Here is a 13,563-nt window from a genome sequence, read left to right as displayed (position 1 = left end):
TCAAATACACACACACACACACACACACACACACACACACACACGTTACTGTGTACAAATGTGATTAGCATACCATAATCCAACTGATCTCTTTGCTTTAATCAGTGGGTAATATATATCTCTCCATGACTATAAATATTCTCTATCATCATTTTAAAGATCATGTAGTATTCCATAGTTCATTGTAGTATTCCAATAGCACTTTATGAAACTGGTTATTATTACTGTCATTAAATCAAGATATTTGATTACCATCACATGTGATCATATTTAGTAGTTAACGTGCTTTGCAAGAGTTTTATCATTTTGATGCTGTGGTAACTTGCTCATCAACACACATTTATTACGCCCTTGAATTTGCTTCCTTCGAGGTAGATACTGTTCTATATGAACAAAATAAGGAAACTGAAGATTTCATTTCTACCCTCAATGAAGAAATTAGTAGCATTTATGAGCCCTTTAGAAAACTCATGAATGACTGGTATATACGCAGGTGCTCTACTGTGTAATGTGTTACAAGTTCATAGAAGATAGAAAACTGACATCCATTATGTAAATTCCTTATGAGTGGTGTTGCTTTGGAGGATACGTTTTTCTCAGATTTCTATTCATTAAATCTTTTCTACTACAAATGAAGGAAACATTATATAACATAGTTTATCTGACAAAGGAATGCTATTTAATTCTTAGGAGGCATTATCATATGTGGAAATGATTTTGACAGTAATAGGAACCACCTGAGTGAAATAAAATGTTTCTAACATTCTTCTGATCAAATGTTAGTGGAAAACAAACTATTACTATCACTGAAGTATAAATATTCACATTAAAATGTATTGTTCTTATTCTGCAAATTGAAATGCATGTGCGGAGTTAAATCTTCCATAATGAATGCTCAGACTTTCTTGGTCAAAGTCACCGAACCAAGAGGTGGCAGAGACTCGACTGTACTCTGAGTATCTGATTCTCAATCCACTTGTGTTTCACTCCAGTTACTGGCCATGGCCCCAGGTCTCCGTGTTCCCAAGTGGTTACACTGCTTACTAGCCCTCCATAGATGTCTCTGCTTCCCATCCCTTTTACTAATCCGAATGCACATGGACTAACCTTGCCAGTGTCCCAGGCTCACTATTCTACTGCTTTCTGCTTTCATTTTCCCTATGGGAGCAAGGAAGGAAAAGATCTCTTCAGAAGATCTACTTCCTACTGATGTTGGTTGAAAGGGAAGTCTTTCCCAAGAATCTAGTGTGATCTGAATGCTTACACTTCAGAAAGTCAATCAAGGCATTATAGTGACTTGCCCCCAGTGTTCCCCTCTTTTATCAAGAGGTGCATCAATTTAAATTTGGGGCAAATGTTAAATTAAGTGTTAGAATCAATATTCAGTATTGCCATCGTGGAATGAACTCCTTGGATACACTAATTGAAATTTTTAATGGTTATTACCATTTTATTATTACAGATTTAAAGTCGAGCTTTAAGATTTGACATTATAATACAGAAACAATGATTTCTTTTAGCACTATCAGATGCTAGATTATTCCTGCAGGCACTGTGTTGCATATTTGCAATATAAATTGACATTTTCAACTGAATAATAGAATTTCAACATAAAAAGCACATAAGGTTATTTATGTTCTCCAGTTACACATAGAATGCTTATCTGTATCTGAATGTGAATACTCAGTAACAGTAAATCCAAAGGACATCCTTGTTTGTATTACTGACATTGTTATACTGATTAGATATGTTGGACACTCAGACTTGAAGTCACTGCTTATGTTTAAATTCAGGGATTCTAGAAATGACATTAAATGCATTTGGCTAGTTGTTTCTCAAACCGAAGGCCAAGCCAGGGAGGTGATTTTAGGCATATAAGAAAGCCAAAGCAGAAATATGGCCCACCTCAACTTTAATCTACCTTTTTCGATGATTTACATGGCCTGATTCAGGCAAGAATACTGAGTACTGGGATATACTTAAAGAGGAAAGAGGCCATTTTAACATGATATGAATGAGATAAATATTTTTAGGGGAGAGATTTGTGGTGAAGGATCAGTTATTAAACTGTCAATGACATTGGCACTGACAATGTGGTCCTTAGGGTGGTCCTTGATGCATTTCAGGAAATTTTATTTCAGGTAATAAGATTCTAGCTAAATGAATTTGATCAGGTATACTTCTTTCATTTGTGCTACTTATCTTTGGAGGAATAACCACTCAGAAAGATCTTATGCTGAGCCAAGTAAGCAAACTTCAGGGAAAAAAAAAAAAAAAGAGAGAGATTGGTAATTCTGGAAGTCTAATATCCTAAACCTATGATATTCAAGGAGGAATCCTTCACAGTAATGTCTATATAACTGTCAAATTACTGCAGAAATCTTAAAAAGTTGTACTTGAATTAGTATTTCTATAGATTACAGCTATTAATTAATGGATTTATTGGATATGTGGCTGTTTGGAAAAATTCATGGAATTGGCATTTCAGATGGTGATTTCTCTGATGTTAACACAGTTTGGAGTACTTTATTTCTTCTTGGCTCAATTTTGCTGAAAAATTCAATTTTTAAAGGGAATGACAAAAGATTGAATTTTTAAATGATTTGGAAACCTAAAAATTGTGAAGTTATTTTAAATAATTATAAATAATTTTAAATAATTGCAAATTATTTTAAAGACAGTATGGTGGGTTTAGAAAAATAATATTTAGTTAGCAATGGATAAATAGTACAATGCTAAGATTTCTATACTTTATTTCATATATCTTCAATTGGCATTCACAAAAGTCTCTTGTATTTCCATTAATACTCACAAAAAGTGAGATTATTTTCCACATTTTCAGTTAAAAAAATGGAAGCTAACAATTGCCAGAATATACTCCAAAATGTCTTATCACTAATACATTGTGAAGTCAAAATTCAACTCAAGCTGAATTAAGTTCAGGATCTCAATTAAGCCATATGCCATAAATAGCACTTACTAAAAATAAGCAATATGTAAAGCACTGGTTTAAGTATTTTGTATGTATCAACTAATTTAATTCCCACAACTGTATCTAAACTTTACCCATGAAAAAAACTTGAGCTGTGAGAAAGTTATTGTGTAAATGTACTATTACACAAGTTGTTTTTTGTTGTTGCTGTTTTTGGTTTTAACCCAGAGACCCTGGTATCAAACTGTTCTGTGAACCATTACACAACCCAGATTCCACATTCTATTTTACTATTGTGCAATATTTCTTGCAAGTGGTATATTGATGAATATATATATATATATATATATATATATATATATATAAAATTAGATTCAGGGGTCATGTAATTACACATTTATTATATGTCTACTATCCCCTTAGTTGATCCTTTAAAGTATCGATAGTAGTTAACATTGATTGAATATCTACTATGCGTCAGGAAGTATGTTAAGTGCCTTAGGTTCAACTCATTTAATCCTTAGAACAATCCTACCAGGTTATTATGATTACTGTTCTTATATAGATAAGACAATTGATTAGAGAGGTTAATAAACGTGCCCAAGAGCATAAAGGTAGAAATGGTACCGCTGAATTTCAAACACAAACTCTCTTACTCTATTCATTACATGCAGCAAAGAAATTCTGATTCTTTTAATGAAGAGGAGGTGTGAAATAAATTAAGGGTTTCCATTTTATTCTATTTAGAATGAAATAAAAATTCAACTTCATAAAGCAGAGATATAACTACACTCTCAATTTATTTTAAATGAATGTACAAAAATAGTAAACAAATTAAATCATTCCAGTCTTACAACTCCAACATATTATGACTAATTTTAGATAGAGACAGCTCCATAGTGCCTAGCTCATTAAATGCTAAACTGAAACTATACATTATTTTCTGCCAATAAATTTTAGAATACATGAGATTTTACAAAATATGCACGTTTTATGTAATATATACATAATTTTGGTATAAGTTATCAGAAATGCTTTCTTAGAAAACCAGATAGCCTTCTATACATTTAGAAAATTGCAAATACTATGTTTATTAAAAAAAAAAAAAACAGACTTTGAACTCTTGCTTCTTTCAAGACTGTCAAGCTTATCATCTCAGAAACATAATTCTTATTATAATTGCAGACTACATGTATGGGGGAAAAAAGTAGACTGTTTCAATGGAACCTGGCATATTGTAAATCCTCAATAAATAACTAATAAACACCTAAAGAAATAATTCAATGCTTCAATAAAGAAATAATTGCTGACAGGCCCTTAGGAAGAAAACTACCCTGTATTTAGGTGTTAGATTTTTACCTTAGCTCAGTAACATCCAGACTTTCTCAATGTCTTATTTAATACCTAAATCATTTCTTTCAAAGCAGATCTTAAATCCTGGGAAAGCTGGAGGGACAGGCAGTGATAAGTTTCGGAACTATCAACTCATCCCATAATTAGGTAATTTGTGTATCTGTAAATCTGCTGCTCAACTATAACTATAAACAACACATATAACTATATTAGTTCAGTAATTCATTTATCTATTTAATAAATATTTTTTGAGCAACTGTGTGTCAGTCACTAGTATTCTAGAATGTGAGGTTAAAGTGATGAACAAGACAAACACGGTCCGATATCATAACTTTTATTTATTTATTTTTGCAGTACGCATGCCTCTCACTGTAATGGCCTCTCCCATTGCGGAGCACAGGCTCCGGACGCGCAGGCTCAGTGGCCATGGCTCACGGGCCTAGCCGCCCCGCAGCATGTGGGATCCTCCCAGACCGGGGCACGAACCTGCATCCCCTGCATCGGCAGGCGGAGCCTCAACAATTGCGCCACCAGGGAAGCCCCGATCTCATAACTTTTATATCCTGGTTACAAATATGATATTTAATGATTTTATATTTGATTGCCACTATCAAAAGGCACTACAAATGCTGCCCTAACACTCTAAACTCTTTCATAAGGATTGTTCTTCAGGTGTTCCAAACCCTAGCTTAATATATTTTAATAAGTTCAAATGGATTTAACACTATGACGGAAAGTTCCAGTTATCCCCCAATATCCATCTTTCCCTGTTTTTAGCGAAAGAACTGCTGATTTTTAGCTAGGTTCACGTCTACTTGGAAAAAGATTCTTAGTCTTGGTGCCATAAGACTAAGGTCTGGCAAAAGCATGTATGTGCAAGCAGAGTGAGCAACTTCTAGGAAGTGCCACTGAATGTAGAGAGTACGCCCATCTTTGTCTCCTTTTCTCGTTAATTCTCTAGCTAGAATGCAGCATTAATGCCTGGAGCTCCAACGGCAGTTTTGTTTGTTTGTTTGTTTTTTGTTATTGTTGTCGTTAATCATGAGAGGCTACACTCCTCTTTCTGCTCCCTTAAACTCTACTCTGTTACAAGTAGAGTAATAAGATGGGAGGAGACTGGATCCTGGACAGGGTATGTCATCTCAGGCTTGGATGGATGACCATTTAAATGCGAATGAGAAATGCTACAGACACAGAAAGCAGATTAGTGGTTTTCAGGGACTGAAGGGTGAGCAGAATGTGAATGGCGGCCAGTAGGTACAGGTTTTCTTTTTGGCTCATGAAAACATTATAAAATTTAGAGAGTGGTGCTGTTTACACAATGCTGAATACACTAAATCCAATGTACTGTACACTTTAAAAGGTTATACGAAAAAAGAATTTTATAGTATGGGAATTACATCTCAAAAAAGCTATTATAAAAAAACTTGTGCCTTATATCACCTTATTAGTTTAATATGATCGTAAAGAATTTGGATACATTTTACTGTGACAGAAAACTAATTGTACAGCATATTCTTTGGAGACTCAAATTTGTCTGAATCTATTAGTTTCCTACTGTGCATTAACATGTTTGTATATATTAGAGAAAATGGAAATGACAAGAGATGGCGATCTTTCTTCCACGGTTTAAAATCTACTGAGGAAAGATGTTATTCATGAATTAACTGACAGCACAAACCATTAATCTCCCAGGGCTTTTGTGAGGATTTCATTATATAATTGGAAGTTATTTGAAAACTGCTATATAACAAAAGGCATGACTAGGAAAAAAAAAAAAGTTGCCAAAATACATTATAGGCTGGAATTTGTCTTTTAGCCTGTTGGTAGTGGTGCCTTTGATATCTTTATAACTGAATGGATATCTGGTTTGAAATTGTGCTTACAAAAAACCAAAATGTTAAAACCTCTAAATAAAGTTTTATCTTTGTTAAAAAGGTATAAAACGAAAGTAATGATTACAAATATTTCTGGTGTCAAATAGATATAGAAACAACATTAAGCAATCCATTTTTGGAGTGGGAATTTACATGTTTTAAACTAAAATGTATAGATCCTTACATTTAATATTTTGACTCTTAGATATCATTATCCTTAAACATGCCACTCCAAATTATTCAAAACATTAACATTTTATTAAAAATGTTTGTTGTGCTCATATGATTGGCAACATTAACTTCCAACTATAAATGGGTATATTATAAGGAGATTCTCCAAACCCTTTTTCATGGGTGGTATTGTCATGTTATACTTTTTCTAAGTTGCCATTCAGCCACATTAATAAAGTTTCAAAAATAATAACGCTCATGATAAAAGCTGTTGTGTTATAGATACCTACACATTTGAGAAGAAATTAAAATTGTAAATGATAATTTCCAGCATAATATCATGATCTTTTTTTCATTACTGGAGTTGGTTATACTGGGGAATCTGTAAGAACCTGTGAAAGTTCACAGGATTGGTTTAACCTTTATGGAAATTATTTGGTAGCTATAGCAACATTTATTTTCATCTCACTTCAACTGTTGCAAGAGGTCAGATAAGCTTTGGAGCTTCAGTTCAGCAGCTGCCATCATGACTGTTAGATCGTTTTCCCTCCCTATTCTCAAAGTACAGAGCTGTATTTGGACCGCATAGTCCCTTTCTAGCTTACTCTACATATTGGCTACTTGAATAACCCCCTGGAAAATACCCAGTATTCCTTATTCTTTTCCTTTTACCATTTTCTTGGCAATTACCAACACAGAGATAAAAGTGAGGTATATAGCAGTACCTCTCAAACTTAAAAGCCCATACCTCTTAAACGCACATACAAATCATTTGGGATTCTTAATAAACTATAGATTCTCATTGATAGTTCTGGACTTGTTAGAAATGCAGCATCTCAGGCCCTGTCCTGGAATTATGGACCAGATTCTTCATTTTAACAATATCAGCAAGGTTTTTTAAGCCATGTGTTCTTTACCTCTAAGGTGGGGTAGTCGTAGATCATGTACCCCACAACCTCTGTCTCCTCTTTAATCTCCCTTCCACTCTAATCCTCCCCACCTCAATTAGATGATGTTCCATAAAATCCTCTCTTCTAAGCTTTGAAAAAGAAAGCTGCTATACCTAAATGTTTGCTTCCTATTTTGCTATTCCACCACACAACTAGCCCTATGCATTGCTCATGTTTCATCATCATTATCATTTCTTAACAGTTACCTACCCATGGCATTCCTAATAGCCGCAAAAGTGAAATATTTCCAATCCCCCCCCTTTTCTGTATCTACTTCTCTCTCCTGCTATGACATAATTTGCTTATACATTTTTAAGTGGATTAAAGTTATTCATGTTAACAACTTCAATTTTCCTATCTCCATTTAAATAATGTATCTTCATCTATTCCTAATATATTACTTCATTTCCAAGAAAGGACTCTCTCTCCTTCTTGTATTCTTGTTTTCATCTTCTCTTGCCTGTCCTAAAGACATCTTTTATGCTTTTTCTAATGACAATCAATTTCCCATTCTCCATTTGATCATTCCTTTCAGCCTATAATGTCAAGCTTTACCTTTCCTGGAGAACTTTGCCCTTGATCTGCCTACCTCTTCAAGCTTCTATCTTTTATTTTTCTTTTGGGTGGGCAGTCTACACTTACTTTTTATACCTAACAATATGTTGTTTACCCTAATAACTATAATGGCACTCTTTATTGAGCATCTCCAATAGTGCCAAAACATCAAATCACATTCTTCTTAATGTCATCATCACCCTCAAATAATTCACAGCCCGTGTACTTGTTGACTACTTCCTTCTTGAAATTCTCTTATGCCAGGGATTCCGTCACTGCCTTCTTATTTTTTAGTTTTAGTTTTCTTTTTTAATATTCTGATGATTACAGCTTGTGGGTTTTGCTTTGCTTTTTTCTCCTTCCCAGTATCTTTAAATATAGGCAGACTTGCAGCATGTCTACCCTCAGCACCAAGCACAAGGCCCAGGGGCATAGCTGTGCTCGGGGATTTTTGAATGAATATGTGAATCAGTGTATGACTATATTTTGTGATCCTCTCCTATGTCTACATCTTCCATATCCGAAATTACCCTCATACATATGGCTTAAGTTACCATCATCTCTATGGGGAATATTTCCAAATAAGTATTTCTAGACCTGCCTGTACTCCCCAGTTCAAGTGTTATCTCCCAACTTCGTGCTAGATGTTTCTACTTACCTGCTGCACAATTACCCTGAAGTCAAAATACCCAGAACAAAATTAAAACCCACTCTACTTGTTGCTGTTGCCAAAACCCACTCTACTCTCTGCCTTCTCGCTGTTACTGACACTTCTAACTTGTCATGTTTTTCAACTTCATTGAGATACAATTGACATGTAATATTATGTAACTCTAAGTTGTAAAATGTGTTGAATTGAAACACTTTTGTGACACAGTGAGGGTACCACTATAGCCTTAGTTAACACCTCATCATATCACAAAATTGCCATTCCTTTTTGTGGTAAGATCATTTAAGATCTACTCTCTTAGCAATTTTCAAGCGTATAATACAGTATTGTTAACTATAATTACAATGCCATGCATTAGATCCCCATAACTTATTCACTTTCTAACTGCAAGTCTGTATTCACTGACTGACATGTCACTATTTCCCCTACACTGCAAGCCCCTGCTAATCGCCACTCTACCCTTTATTTCTATGAGTTCAGCTTTTTAGACTCTACATGTAAGTGATATTGTAGAGTATTTGTCTTTCTCTGATTTATTTTACTTAGAATAACGTTCTCAAGGCCCATCCGGGTTGTCACAAATGGCAGGATTTCCTTCTTTCTCATGCCTGAATAATATTCCATTATACAGATATAAATAAATCTTTATCCATTCATCCATTGATGGACATTCAGGTTGTTTCTATATATTGGCTATTATGAATAATGCCACAATGAAAAGGGAAGTTCAGATGTCTCTTCAAGATCCTGTTTTCATTTTTTTTTAAATATATAAACCCAAAAGTGGAATTGCTGGATAGTAATTGTAATTTTTTTGAGGATTCTCCGTACTATTTTCCATAGCATTTGTACCAATTTACATTCTCATCAATAGGGCAAAGGGTTCCTTTTTCTCAACATCTTCACCAACACTTGTAATCTCCTGTCTTTTTGAGTGTAGCTATTCTAACAGGTATGAGGAGATATCTCATTGCAGTTTTGATTTGCATTTTCCTGATGATTAGTGATGTTGAGCATCTTTTCATGGGTCTATTGTCCATTTTTACGTCTTTCTTGGAAAAAATACCCATTTTTTAAATCAGATTTTTTCTGTTTTTGTTATTGAATTGTATAAATTCTTTATATATATATATATAAAATATTAAACCCTTCTCAGGTATATGGCTTGCAAATATTTTCTCCCATTCCGTAGGTTACCTTTTCATTTTGTTGATTGTTTCTTTTCTGTGCAGAAACTTTTTAGTTTGATGTAGTGCCATTTATTTATTTTTGCCTTTGTTGCTTGTGCTTTTGGTCTCATGTTTGAAAAATAGTTGTCAAAATCAGTGTCAAGGCGCTTTGTAGTGAACAAAAGGGAAGAATTCAGGTATGTTTTGTTAGGAGGTTATTAGCATGGAAAAGCTGAAGGCGGGTTAACCAGAAGCAGGGCACCCTATGTGACTGATTGGGGAGCAGTTTTGGCTTTCTCTGGTTGGTTTTGAGTTGGAAGGAGGAGACAAAAATTAAGAAAGTTGGTAGTCACTCACTTGAAAATATCCTGAAAGTCCTGGACTTTCCTAACCACTCTGAGCAAATTGATGCAGAGGTTGTGGTTTGGATTCCTAGGCTTGTTGGTCAGAGTTCTAGTGTCACATATGGTCTGGTTGTTGTCCATTTGTTTATTTGTTTATTATCTCATTCTTCCCCTCCAATCACAGGGGAGTTCCTCAATTTAGCTACTAAGCTGAGCCATTTATAACATACTAATGAATATTTGTTAATACAACAAAAATATAATTGGCATAATGGCAATTATTATGTGGTTACAAATATATAATAAAGTTGTAATTTTTATGAATTGAGTTTTATGTACCAAAGTATATTATTTTTAATATTGAAAATATTTTTATTGAACATTCTTATTTCTTCTAGTAGTCAACTGCTCAATATGAAACTTATTTACACTGTATTAAAGATAATTTAATTAGTGTCAAGACATAAGTTTATTTCCCATGATTCTATGAGGTAAAATATCTTTCTTTCAACTACTTAAATAGTAGGTTTCTTTATTTCTCAAATAGAAAAACTCATGAATATTTGCATACTTCTCTACTCTTTCTACTATGTAGGCTGGGCATTATTAAATAAAAGAGATTTAGCCAGATACCATGCAACGATTTAGCCCTGAATCCATTTGTAGGCTATCCTGACAACTGCCTATCAAAAACAGAGGGAAAAAAAGATATTTTTCTTTAATATGATTCCTATAATCTCTTATTTCACTAGCATAGCAGATGTATTATACTGCCCAGTTACTGCAGTTCTTCTCAAACTTCAGAGTATATCAGAATGGCTGAAGGGCTTGGTTGTACACAGATATCTGGACCCTGCTTCCAGAGTTTCTGATTCAGTAGGTGGCGACTAGAGTCCCAAATATTGAATTTCTAATAAGATCCTAGGGGATGCTGCTGCTGCTGATAGAGCACCCTACTTTGAGAACCACTGAGTCAATACTTACTAACAGAATCACACTTATCTGGTCTTGCCCTCTTAAGGTTCTCAATCTAATAAAGACTGTTTTAAGAATAAGTTTACACAAGCGAATAAAAACAGAAGGACACAAATAAATTGGTTAGTAAAATAGAAACATGCCCATGTAAGTTATTTACATTTTTAATAATCAAATCTGGCTAAAATTTATAAAATAAAACCCAAATGGAAGTAAAACCCAGTTGACTAAGTGCATCATACCAATCACTTACTCTAGGGTACTTATAATGTTTCTTTCTTTTTTTAGTTACAAATTAGAATCATGCATCAAACACTGTTCCATAATCTGTTTTTATCACAGTGCAGTCTATCACAATCATGTTCTGTTCTGTTACAGTGTGAGTTCCACACGGGCAGGGATCTTTGCTCCCTTTGTTGATAGATGCCAAGTTCTTAGAACAGAGCCTAACACGTAGAAGTTGTTCCTAAATGTTTGCACGTGTCTCACTATTTCTTTTGGTTAAGAGGAAAGATATGAATGGTTTTACAGCTTTAGATTGGTATAACCAAATGACCTCCAGAAAGACTGGACCAGTCTCTCCTCCCACCAGCCCTGTGTGCTTGTGCTTATTTCCCTCCCTCCTAAACACTCCTGTATCTATCTGCCAGTAGTAACATTTACTGCTACATGTGTTTACCATATGTTGTTTTTCAAATTTTAACATCTCTAAAATCAGGATGCATACCCAATGGAATAATTTAGCTTTTTTTTTCCTTTTGTAGAGCTCTATAAAATAATGATTTGTCTTTATAATCCATGGCGTTTTAGCAAAAAATATAAATCCAGTGACACATAAAGCCTAGCGCTGCATTCGTGAACACTAGTCATAATTACTTCAAAAGCTATCTAATGCTATTAAACATTTTGAAAGATCACTGGAACACTATGTGCTGAATGTCACAGATTGCTGATTAACTTCATAAGAAGTATCCTGCTTTCCATGTGCTTACTGAGGAATCAGAAACAAGAGGACCTGTCTTAATTACTACAAATCAGTACTACTTGTCTTGTATTTAAAAGAGACAGAAGAGAAACAGAACATGTCACCAGATTTAGATTAACAAAAACCTTTCATAAAGGAAACATGTATTAAGAAATAAAAGAAAACGTGAATACAGATGCAACCAAAACCCTGTAATTTTTCCATGGGAAAAAATGTATAAAATCTTTAAGAGAATCTTACTGAATGTATCTGCCATATGCTATAGCATGCTGGTTTGACTCTCAAATATTAAAATAACATACCAGATAAAACTATTGTATATTTTTTCACTATTACATAATTTTCAACATTTAAAATCTTTCGAAGCAAATATTTCTCCAATTACTTAGAAATAAAAAGGATGAAATGGTGTGATGGCTTCATAATGAATATGCATCAGAATGGTCAACTTTATCAGCAATATATACAAAGATATTAAAATTGGATAAAATTTTTGCCACAAAGCTGAAAATATCTTATTTGAATGCAATATTAAATTATTTCCTAAGTTGCAGTTTCTCCAAATGGGGATACAAAGAGTTCATACCTCATTACAAGGACTAACCAATATAATATATGCAAAATGTGTAGGAAAGTTGGGGCTCATAACAAGTATTCAACAAATATCAACTATGACAATGACATGGACAATTAAAATATTTAGAAAATAAATCTATGCAGCTACTCTAAGGTTTAATTTCTATTTTCACTTTTACTTCTATAATTAACAGGATTCATAGCAGTAGTGGTAGAATTGCCCACCTTCATAAACATGAATATAGAAAAAAATATTAGCTTCCTTTTCAATGCTGGGGAAGGGGGAAGGAATGCAAATATGTATATATATATATATCAAAGATTATACCTATATTCACTTCTGCAAAGGTTTGACTACTCAGAAATTTTTCTCATTGAGAAAAGGGAAACAGAGTTTTGTTATTTTTGCTTGGATTTCAACAGTCCATTAGAGACTCATGTGAGAGAATATGGTGAGACTGGGGTTTGAGGCAAGAGGGAGTGCTTCTGAAGGATATGTGGAGAATATGGGAGGGAATCACTGCAGATTACAAGAAGGTTGAAGTACAAATGCCAAGTGATTGAACATGGGGGCATTCCCAGAAAGCACCCGCAAGAGCTAAGGGAGTTCTCCTAAGAAAGGAGAGAATCCTCTGTCCTGAAAGTCAGACCTAGGGGAGAACCAAAGTAAAGACCATTGAGGAAGTTTAGTCATTTTCCACCTGATCATTAGTCTTTGTTGGAGTGAGAATCTCCAGTCATTCAATTGTCACCTGGAGAGACTGTTTCTTCTTTAACACAGCACCCTACCCACTGACTGTGCAGGAGGAGTGACACCTTTCATGACTTAGTTCAGTACTTTGTTCATTACTCCCAAAAAGCATCTACTTCCTAAAGACCTGCGACTTGAGTAAAGGTGGTTGTAGTCCTGGCTATCTATTGGCATAGTAGTATAGGATAGGACTGCTGCATCTGTACATGAACAATGGAAGGTAGGTAATAATGTTATTATAATACTATAGTATTT

At 34.3% G+C, this 13,563-nt stretch overlaps 1 protein-coding gene across 13 annotated transcripts in view; it reads right to left on the bottom strand.

Annotated features, from left to right (window-relative positions):
* The window catches only part of PTPRD (protein tyrosine phosphatase receptor type D), a 2,135,645-nt gene that overhangs the window by 1,174,522 nt on the left and 947,560 nt on the right, over positions 1-13,563 (bottom strand). The window lies entirely within an intron of this gene.

Source organism: Stenella coeruleoalba (genome assembly GCF_951394435.1).
Source record: "Stenella coeruleoalba genome assembly, chromosome: 7".
NCBI lineage: Eukaryota > Metazoa > Chordata > Mammalia > Artiodactyla > Delphinidae > Stenella > Stenella coeruleoalba.
The sequence above is the reverse complement of the archived record's forward strand: the minus strand, read 5'-3'. Positions and strand labels throughout refer to the sequence as shown.